Genomic DNA, 6,943 nt, shown 5'->3' on the forward strand with positions numbered 1-6,943 from the left:
TTTTAAATAAAGCGAACCCATTACAGTGCTTAAAAATAAATTTCCGCAGAGGTAATGCAGTATTACCTCGCTTCACATGTTTCGAAGAAATGCACAGGCTACAACAGACACCATGTCAGAAAGCTCCGAAACATTTTGGTCCCTCATGCCCCTTAACTCTACTACACCTGGGCATACCGTGCACAGGCATTTAAAGACCGTCACAGTACCCACTACGATTGGGAATGAGCAAGAATGACCATCGGCTTACGTGCACCACGCTACAAATATATACAAGTCTAAAAAATCAACTATGTAGCGTAACACCCTGAGATCCGCAAGATATCTGCTGAGAAATCAGAGAAAATCACAATGCTTCGCTTGTCACGTACACAACAGCCGCTCTCCCCAGATGAAGCACTGCGTTCTTTAGTCCCAAATAACCAGTACTACAAAAAGAAAAGAAAAAAAGAAACAAGAGACACACACGATGTGTGCTTCCCGTGAAAAGGTAAAATAGGTGGTTTACGTGACGATTCGTAGCTAATGTAAGACTATTTCGTGGCTAAGCATCTTCGTCAGTCCTTAAAGTAAGGGTACTACTCGCACAGACTGCGCCGATCAAAACAAAGCGAAAAAAGCCTATGCGACGCGCGTTCGCAAACCACGCGTTACTCAGACAGCATCGGTGCAGTGCTTAGTTCGTGAGCGAGTATCAGAGAATACTTTATTTAAATGAAAAACACGGTGCGGTAGTCTAAACTTTCTTGACACTTACCTCGCAAATGTAGGAGTTAGCCGTTGCCTTCCAGTGCCTTACTTGGGCTTCCCATCTGTTCCTTCGCTCTGGGTCCCGGGGGAAGCGAGAACAACGCAGTCCTTTACGCGTTGATCCGGTGCACTTAGGAACACAACAGCCCGTCATGTCGACTCGATGCACTTGACAAGCTTGTCATTCATGCGGCTGAACACTGTCCAGCAAGTAGAAGCGTCAGCGAAGCATCCGCGCGCACTGTGTCTCGAACTAAGCACCGGCACCAAGCAATCGCAACCGCTCGCTGTGATTCAAGTTGGCGTCGCAGCGAGAAAGTGGTGGCGCGGAGGCGGTCAAAGGATGGCACCATCCTGAACGGCGGCGCTGGCACCCTAAATCGGCGGCGCTGGCACCCATCGAGGCACCCTAAACACGCTGCGATTGTTGCGCCATCTGTAGCAGCGCCGCCAACAATAATGAGACGGCCAGAGCGCGCGGGGGTATTCGTAGGCACGGCGTGGATGGTACTGTTCGGTCTTTTCTGGCGTTGAGACAATGTCATCCTTCCGCTCGACTAATTCTAATCCATCGACTGAAAGCGTAGGGAAAAGGAAGAGAAACAAGTGCCGGTACTGCTGCGTAAAAAACTGCCACAGTCACGAAGGCAAGCCTGGCGTGAAATTGTATCGACTTCCTGGCCGCCTGTGGGAGCAAGAACGACGGAAAAGATGGATTGTTGGTGTTCGAAGAGTTAAGCGAGTAATTGTGAAAACAGCGTTTTCCTAGTGGCAATGTAACTATATGCTGTAAGGTCTAGACAGGTCTAGCTGCTTGAAGTTCTGCAACTGTATTTGTGTGCTTAGCGCGGTTGGAAGTGCATGGAGCACGTTTTGCACAGCAAGCTTGCGCAGCGCTAAATTTTAAGCGCGAATTTGCGCCTCAAGTGCTCTTGTAGGCTGCATGCGAATCTTTGTTGATTTGCTTGCATGCGTGTAGTCCGGCAATTACCTGTTAAATTGCGGTTTGCTGTGATACTTTCAGCGAAGTAAGTAAACTCGGTTTGCGTTGATTTTGGGGGTAGTGATAATGCGTGTAACATCTAAACTTCAAATGCCTTCACCAAGTGGCGCCCGCCGTGAGACTGCTCTCTCTCGTCAGCGCTTTGTGGCGTGTTTGTCTCGTTTGCCGTCTCGTGAAGAAGTCATTCGGTTACTGCATGTGCTCTCTTGCTTGCGGCCGCATGCATAGGGCACTGTGTCGTCAGTATGAACTGCGTAGTATTCGCAACCATGGTCCTCTTGTTTTCTTCAGCGAGAACAACGGCTCGCCGTGGATGCCGAAGCAGACGACCAGGATCTGCCCCAAACACTTCGTGAACGGCGCAAAAAAGCTCGATATCAAGGAAACGTCGTACACTTGTTTCCCTTGCTGCGAGTGACACTTCGCCTTCAAGTTGGTGCCGTCGGTCTCCTTCACGTCGTAAACGTGGCCGGCCACATACAGCTTCTCTCCTTTGTCGAGTATAGGCGCACGGAAGTAATTTTCAATACAGCTTTCAATACATACGTTTCATATATTTCTGACGGTGCCGGATTCAGGTGCCGCTTGAGCAGTGCGATGATGGCGTTATAGGCTCGCCACCGTGTGTTGCGGCTTGCGTGACAACACACGCGACATTTTGAACGTCACGCGCGCGTTCTAACACGTTCAGACGCTGCCGCGGGGGTCGGAGCGGCCGTCTCAGTGTTTCACATTCCTACCACCGTCGACGCTGCACGGCGTTTTGCCGTAGGGAGCCTACATGCAAGCGCTGTTTTCATGTAGGCTCCCTATTTTGCCGTACCCGGTTGTAGCGCACAGTGAACAGAGGGCGCTACAGCCGAATACGGATGGATGAGGCTGTACCCTTTAAATCGGGCAGTGGCATACGCCACCTAGCCATGACTATGAACATATTTTGTACTTTCTGGTGGGTGAAATTTCACCCCTGCCTTGATTTAATCCACCAATCAGATAACCTCTGTTTGGTTATTTTTACCCGCTTAAAGTGTATTTTGCCTTCACTGTCCCTAAACCCCAATGCTTTGAAAAAATCAGCCCCGTTGCTTTGTACTGTAGGGTTAAACCCTGTACAGAAAAGTATGAGGTGTTCAGCCGTTTCCTCTTCTCCACACGCACAGCACAACGTGTCTATACCTTGGTACTTGACTCGGTACATCTTAGTCCGCAATACTCCCGTCCTGGCTTCCAACAACAAAGAGCTACCTCTAGAATTATCATAGATATTTTCTTTGGCAATTTCTTGCTTGAAAGTTCTGTATGTTCCCAGTGCTGATTTCGTCTGCATCCCTATTTTCCACAGACCTCTTTCTGTTTCCTTAACCTTTTTCTTAACCGCTGTTTCCTGGTTTGCACCCCTCCTGCAGTCCAAATATTTGATTGACAGTTTCCTTGGTCAGCTTCCTCCATTTTGTATCAACATTACTCATGTACAAATAACTGAAAACTCTCCTTGCCCACCGCTTTTCTGCCATTTCTCTCAATCGCTCCTCAAATTCTATCTTGCTGCTGGCTTCTCTGCCCTCGAATTACGTCCATCCCATATCACCCTGTACCCCCTGATTTGGTGTATTTCCGTGTGCTCCCAGAGCCAGTCTACTTACTCCTCGCTGCTTAACTTCCAACCTTGCTCGAACCTCTGATCTCATGCAAAGGACCACATTGCCGAAAGTCAAACTAGGGACCATCACCCCTTTCCAAATCCCCCTCACCACTTCCTACCTATTGTAATTCCACAGTGCCCTATTTTTCATCACAGCTGCATTTCTGCTACCTTTAGCCGTTACATATTTTTCATGTTCCGTTAGGTACTCAGCCCCATTGTTTATCCACACTCCAAGATATTTATACTTATCCACCACCTCCAGCATAACCTCCTGTATCCTATTCTCGCTGTCCCGATTATATTAAAAGTCATGACTGCCGATTTTTCTTTACTAAACTTCAAACCAAGCTATCTCCCTCTTTACCACAGATGTCCATTAATCTCTGCAAGTCTTCCTTGCTGTCAGCCATAAGTACAATGTCATCCGCGTAGATCAGTCCTGGTAATGACTGTTTAATCCATTCTCCTTGCTTGAAAAAGGAAAGGTTGAAGCCAAGTCCGCTCCTTTCTAATTTTTTCTCTAATCCTTGTAAATACAGCATGAACAACAGAGGTGATAGAGGGCACCCCTGCCTAAGCCCCTGCTGTATCTCTATAGGTTCAGATACCTTGTTTTCCCATTTTATAAGCACCTTGTTACTTTTATAGATATCTTTTCAAAGATTTCTTACTCCATCTTCCACATCTAGAGTGCCCAGTATGTCCCACAAATCCTTTTGGATTACACTGTCATAGGCTCCCTTGATATCCAGAAATGCAAGCCATAGGGGCCTGTGTTCCTTTTCTGCTATTTCAATACACTGTGTCATTGAGAACAGATTATCTTCTAACCTTCTTTTTTTCCGGAACCCATTTTGTAGTTTCCCCAGCACTTCCTCGCTCTCCACCCATGCCTGCAGTCTGTCCTTTATAGGACATCACCACCCTGTAAACCACTGACGTCACTGTTGTGGGACGGTAGTTGTCTATGTCGGCTTTGTCCCCCTTTCCCTTATATATAATGCTCATCGTGCTCAGTCTCCACTCGTCGGGGGCTTCACCGTCCATTATCAGTTTGCTCACTGCCTCTCTTAATGCTTTCTTAGATTTTGGGCCCAATGTCTTTATCAACATAATTAGGATGCCATCAGGACCTGTCGACGTGCTACTAGGAACCCTCTTCTCTGCCCTTTCCCACTCGCTTTGTGCAAATGGAGCCACTGCACTAACTAGTCTATCCTCACCTGATTGAGCACATGCTATGTTTCGTTCTTTAAATTTTTCTGTCATCATTGTTCTTATATGTTCCATTGCCTCATCTCCCTCTAGCCGAACACCTTGAGCTGTATCTATAAACCTCTGCTCTAGGCTAGTCTTATTACTCAAGGATTTGAGATGTTTCCAAAATTTCTTCGCTGCTTTTCTATCCTTTTTGTTTACTTCTGACAACCATTGGCTCCCCTTTCTTCTGATCTTCTCATTGATCAAATGGGATGCTTCCCTTCTACAGTTTAAAAAGTTATTCCATTTTCCGCCTACATCAGCTTCTGGTTCACCCCTCTGCTTTGAATATCTGTCTTCCCTGGATGCTTCCTGATGTTTCTCTATGGCCTTCTTAACCTCCTCATCCCACCAGCTCTTGGGTTTACGTCTTCTGTTCCCTTTTGTCCTGACTCGTACCTTAGCAAGCTCTAGCTCAAATAGCCCTGTTAAATTTGCATATGTCCATTCTGTTTTTGTATGCACTGAAATTACTTCCTCAATTTGCTGGGTTCCTATTTCAAGCTGCTTTTCCGAGTAAAATATCCCACGTGGTTGTTCATCTTGCCTCCTACCTAGTTTCATTTCCTTTCTAAAACTCACCTTAATACGTTTGTGATCACTACCTAGACTTCTGGAGCCATATTCATCTATGTTCATTACTTTTAGCCTATCGTGCATCCTATGTGACATTAGTGCATAATCTATCGTCGACTGCAGGCTCCCTACCTCCCACGTTATGTGGCCTTCACACTTCTCAGTACTGTTGCATACAACTAAGTCATGCATTTCACACATATCCAGCATCATGTTGCCTGTTGAGTCTGTGTACCCGTCCATGTCTTCTATGTGTGCAGTCATATCTCCTAGTATAATAATCTCGCACCCTTCTCCTAGCTCATTAAAGTCAGTTGATATGCATTCCAGCATTTTTTTGTTTTCCTCTTCGGCATTTGCTCCTGTCCTGTCCAAGGAGTGTCTGCTCTCCTGCAACTTTCCCTTTTAGCCATAAATGCTCCTTGCATTCCTGTTTGACCCTTTGCCAATTGATACTTTTATGAATGAATGCACAAATTCTACCCCCTTTTCTGCTGCCCTCTGTTCTATTGCAATATTCCCATGTATAGTCAGGATTACAGGGAGGTTGCTCCATGTCCCTAAGATGTGTCTCCACAAACCCGTATACCATCAGCTTTTCCTGCTTTAGTTGCTCGTCTATCTCCTCCCACTTCAGCCTATTCCTGCCACCTTGCATGTTAATTTACCCTATGTCAGAATGACCTTGCCCCTGGTGCTTACGTCTATTTTTTCTCCTACCGATTCTTCGTTTCTTGAATCTTGGGGCCTCTCTGGGTCCGTCTTCGTCTACACTGGTGGTATTCGGGCTCTGGGTCCCCCCAAAGAAACCGTAGCTTGGCGCCCTATCCTACTACCTACCCTCCTGCCCGTGGCACCACTGTAGTCAATGCCATCCTGTGCAAAAGGGTGGGAGCCAGACTCGTATACTTCCCGGTTTACCTCCATTATGCCGTACCCAAGTGGTCGGCTCAGACCCCTAATGACCCGGTTAGCCTCAAGCACACTCCGTTCCATCCCGCTAGCCTTGCCTCGGACCTCTGGGATTGTGCATATGGTCACATGCACATTCGCAGAGGTTTCTCTGAGTTTACGCAACCCAACCTCTAACTGTCTGTTTAGGTTCTGGCTCCTTCCCTTCAGCACATCGTTGAGACCAGCATGGATAACGACCAGATGTGCATGCTCCATGTTGTCCCATACCGCCTTCTGAGCTTTTGTCATTGCGTCAACCATGCACTTCCCTGACTGGGCCTCCACCCTCACCCGCCCGTCTGCCTTCACTGTTGTAAGGACGCCCTCCTCAACCCTAGCTACGTTGGAGTCCCCCACCACTAGGACCCTTCGCTCTACACGTTTGCCTCCCGCCTGCGATTGCCGTCCTCCAGTTCGCGCTAGCTGGTTCTCCACCCGCCGTGCGCCACTGACACGCGACGACGGGCTCCCTGCCGTTCGTCCCTTCCCACCCGCAGCCTGCCGCACTACCTCGCTGTAGAGTTGTGGAACCGCCGTGTTGCCGTCGGCTCTCGCCTGCTGTTCAACAGCCCCTAGGCGTCCCTCCCTGCTCTCATGGCATGCCTCTGCCTGAGTCTCCGCGCTGTCCCCGCCACCAGCCTGAGCTGACACGGGATTACGCGCCGCCAGTGCCATTAGCGCCTCCACGCGCTCTTCCAGCACGGCCCGCTTTTGCCGTTCTTCTTGTAGCTCGCCAGCTATTCGCTTTACCAGGA

The sequence above is a fragment of the Dermacentor silvarum genome, chromosome 3, assembly GCF_013339745.2.
Source record: "Dermacentor silvarum isolate Dsil-2018 chromosome 3, BIME_Dsil_1.4, whole genome shotgun sequence".
Lineage (NCBI taxonomy): Eukaryota > Metazoa > Arthropoda > Arachnida > Ixodida > Ixodidae > Dermacentor > Dermacentor silvarum.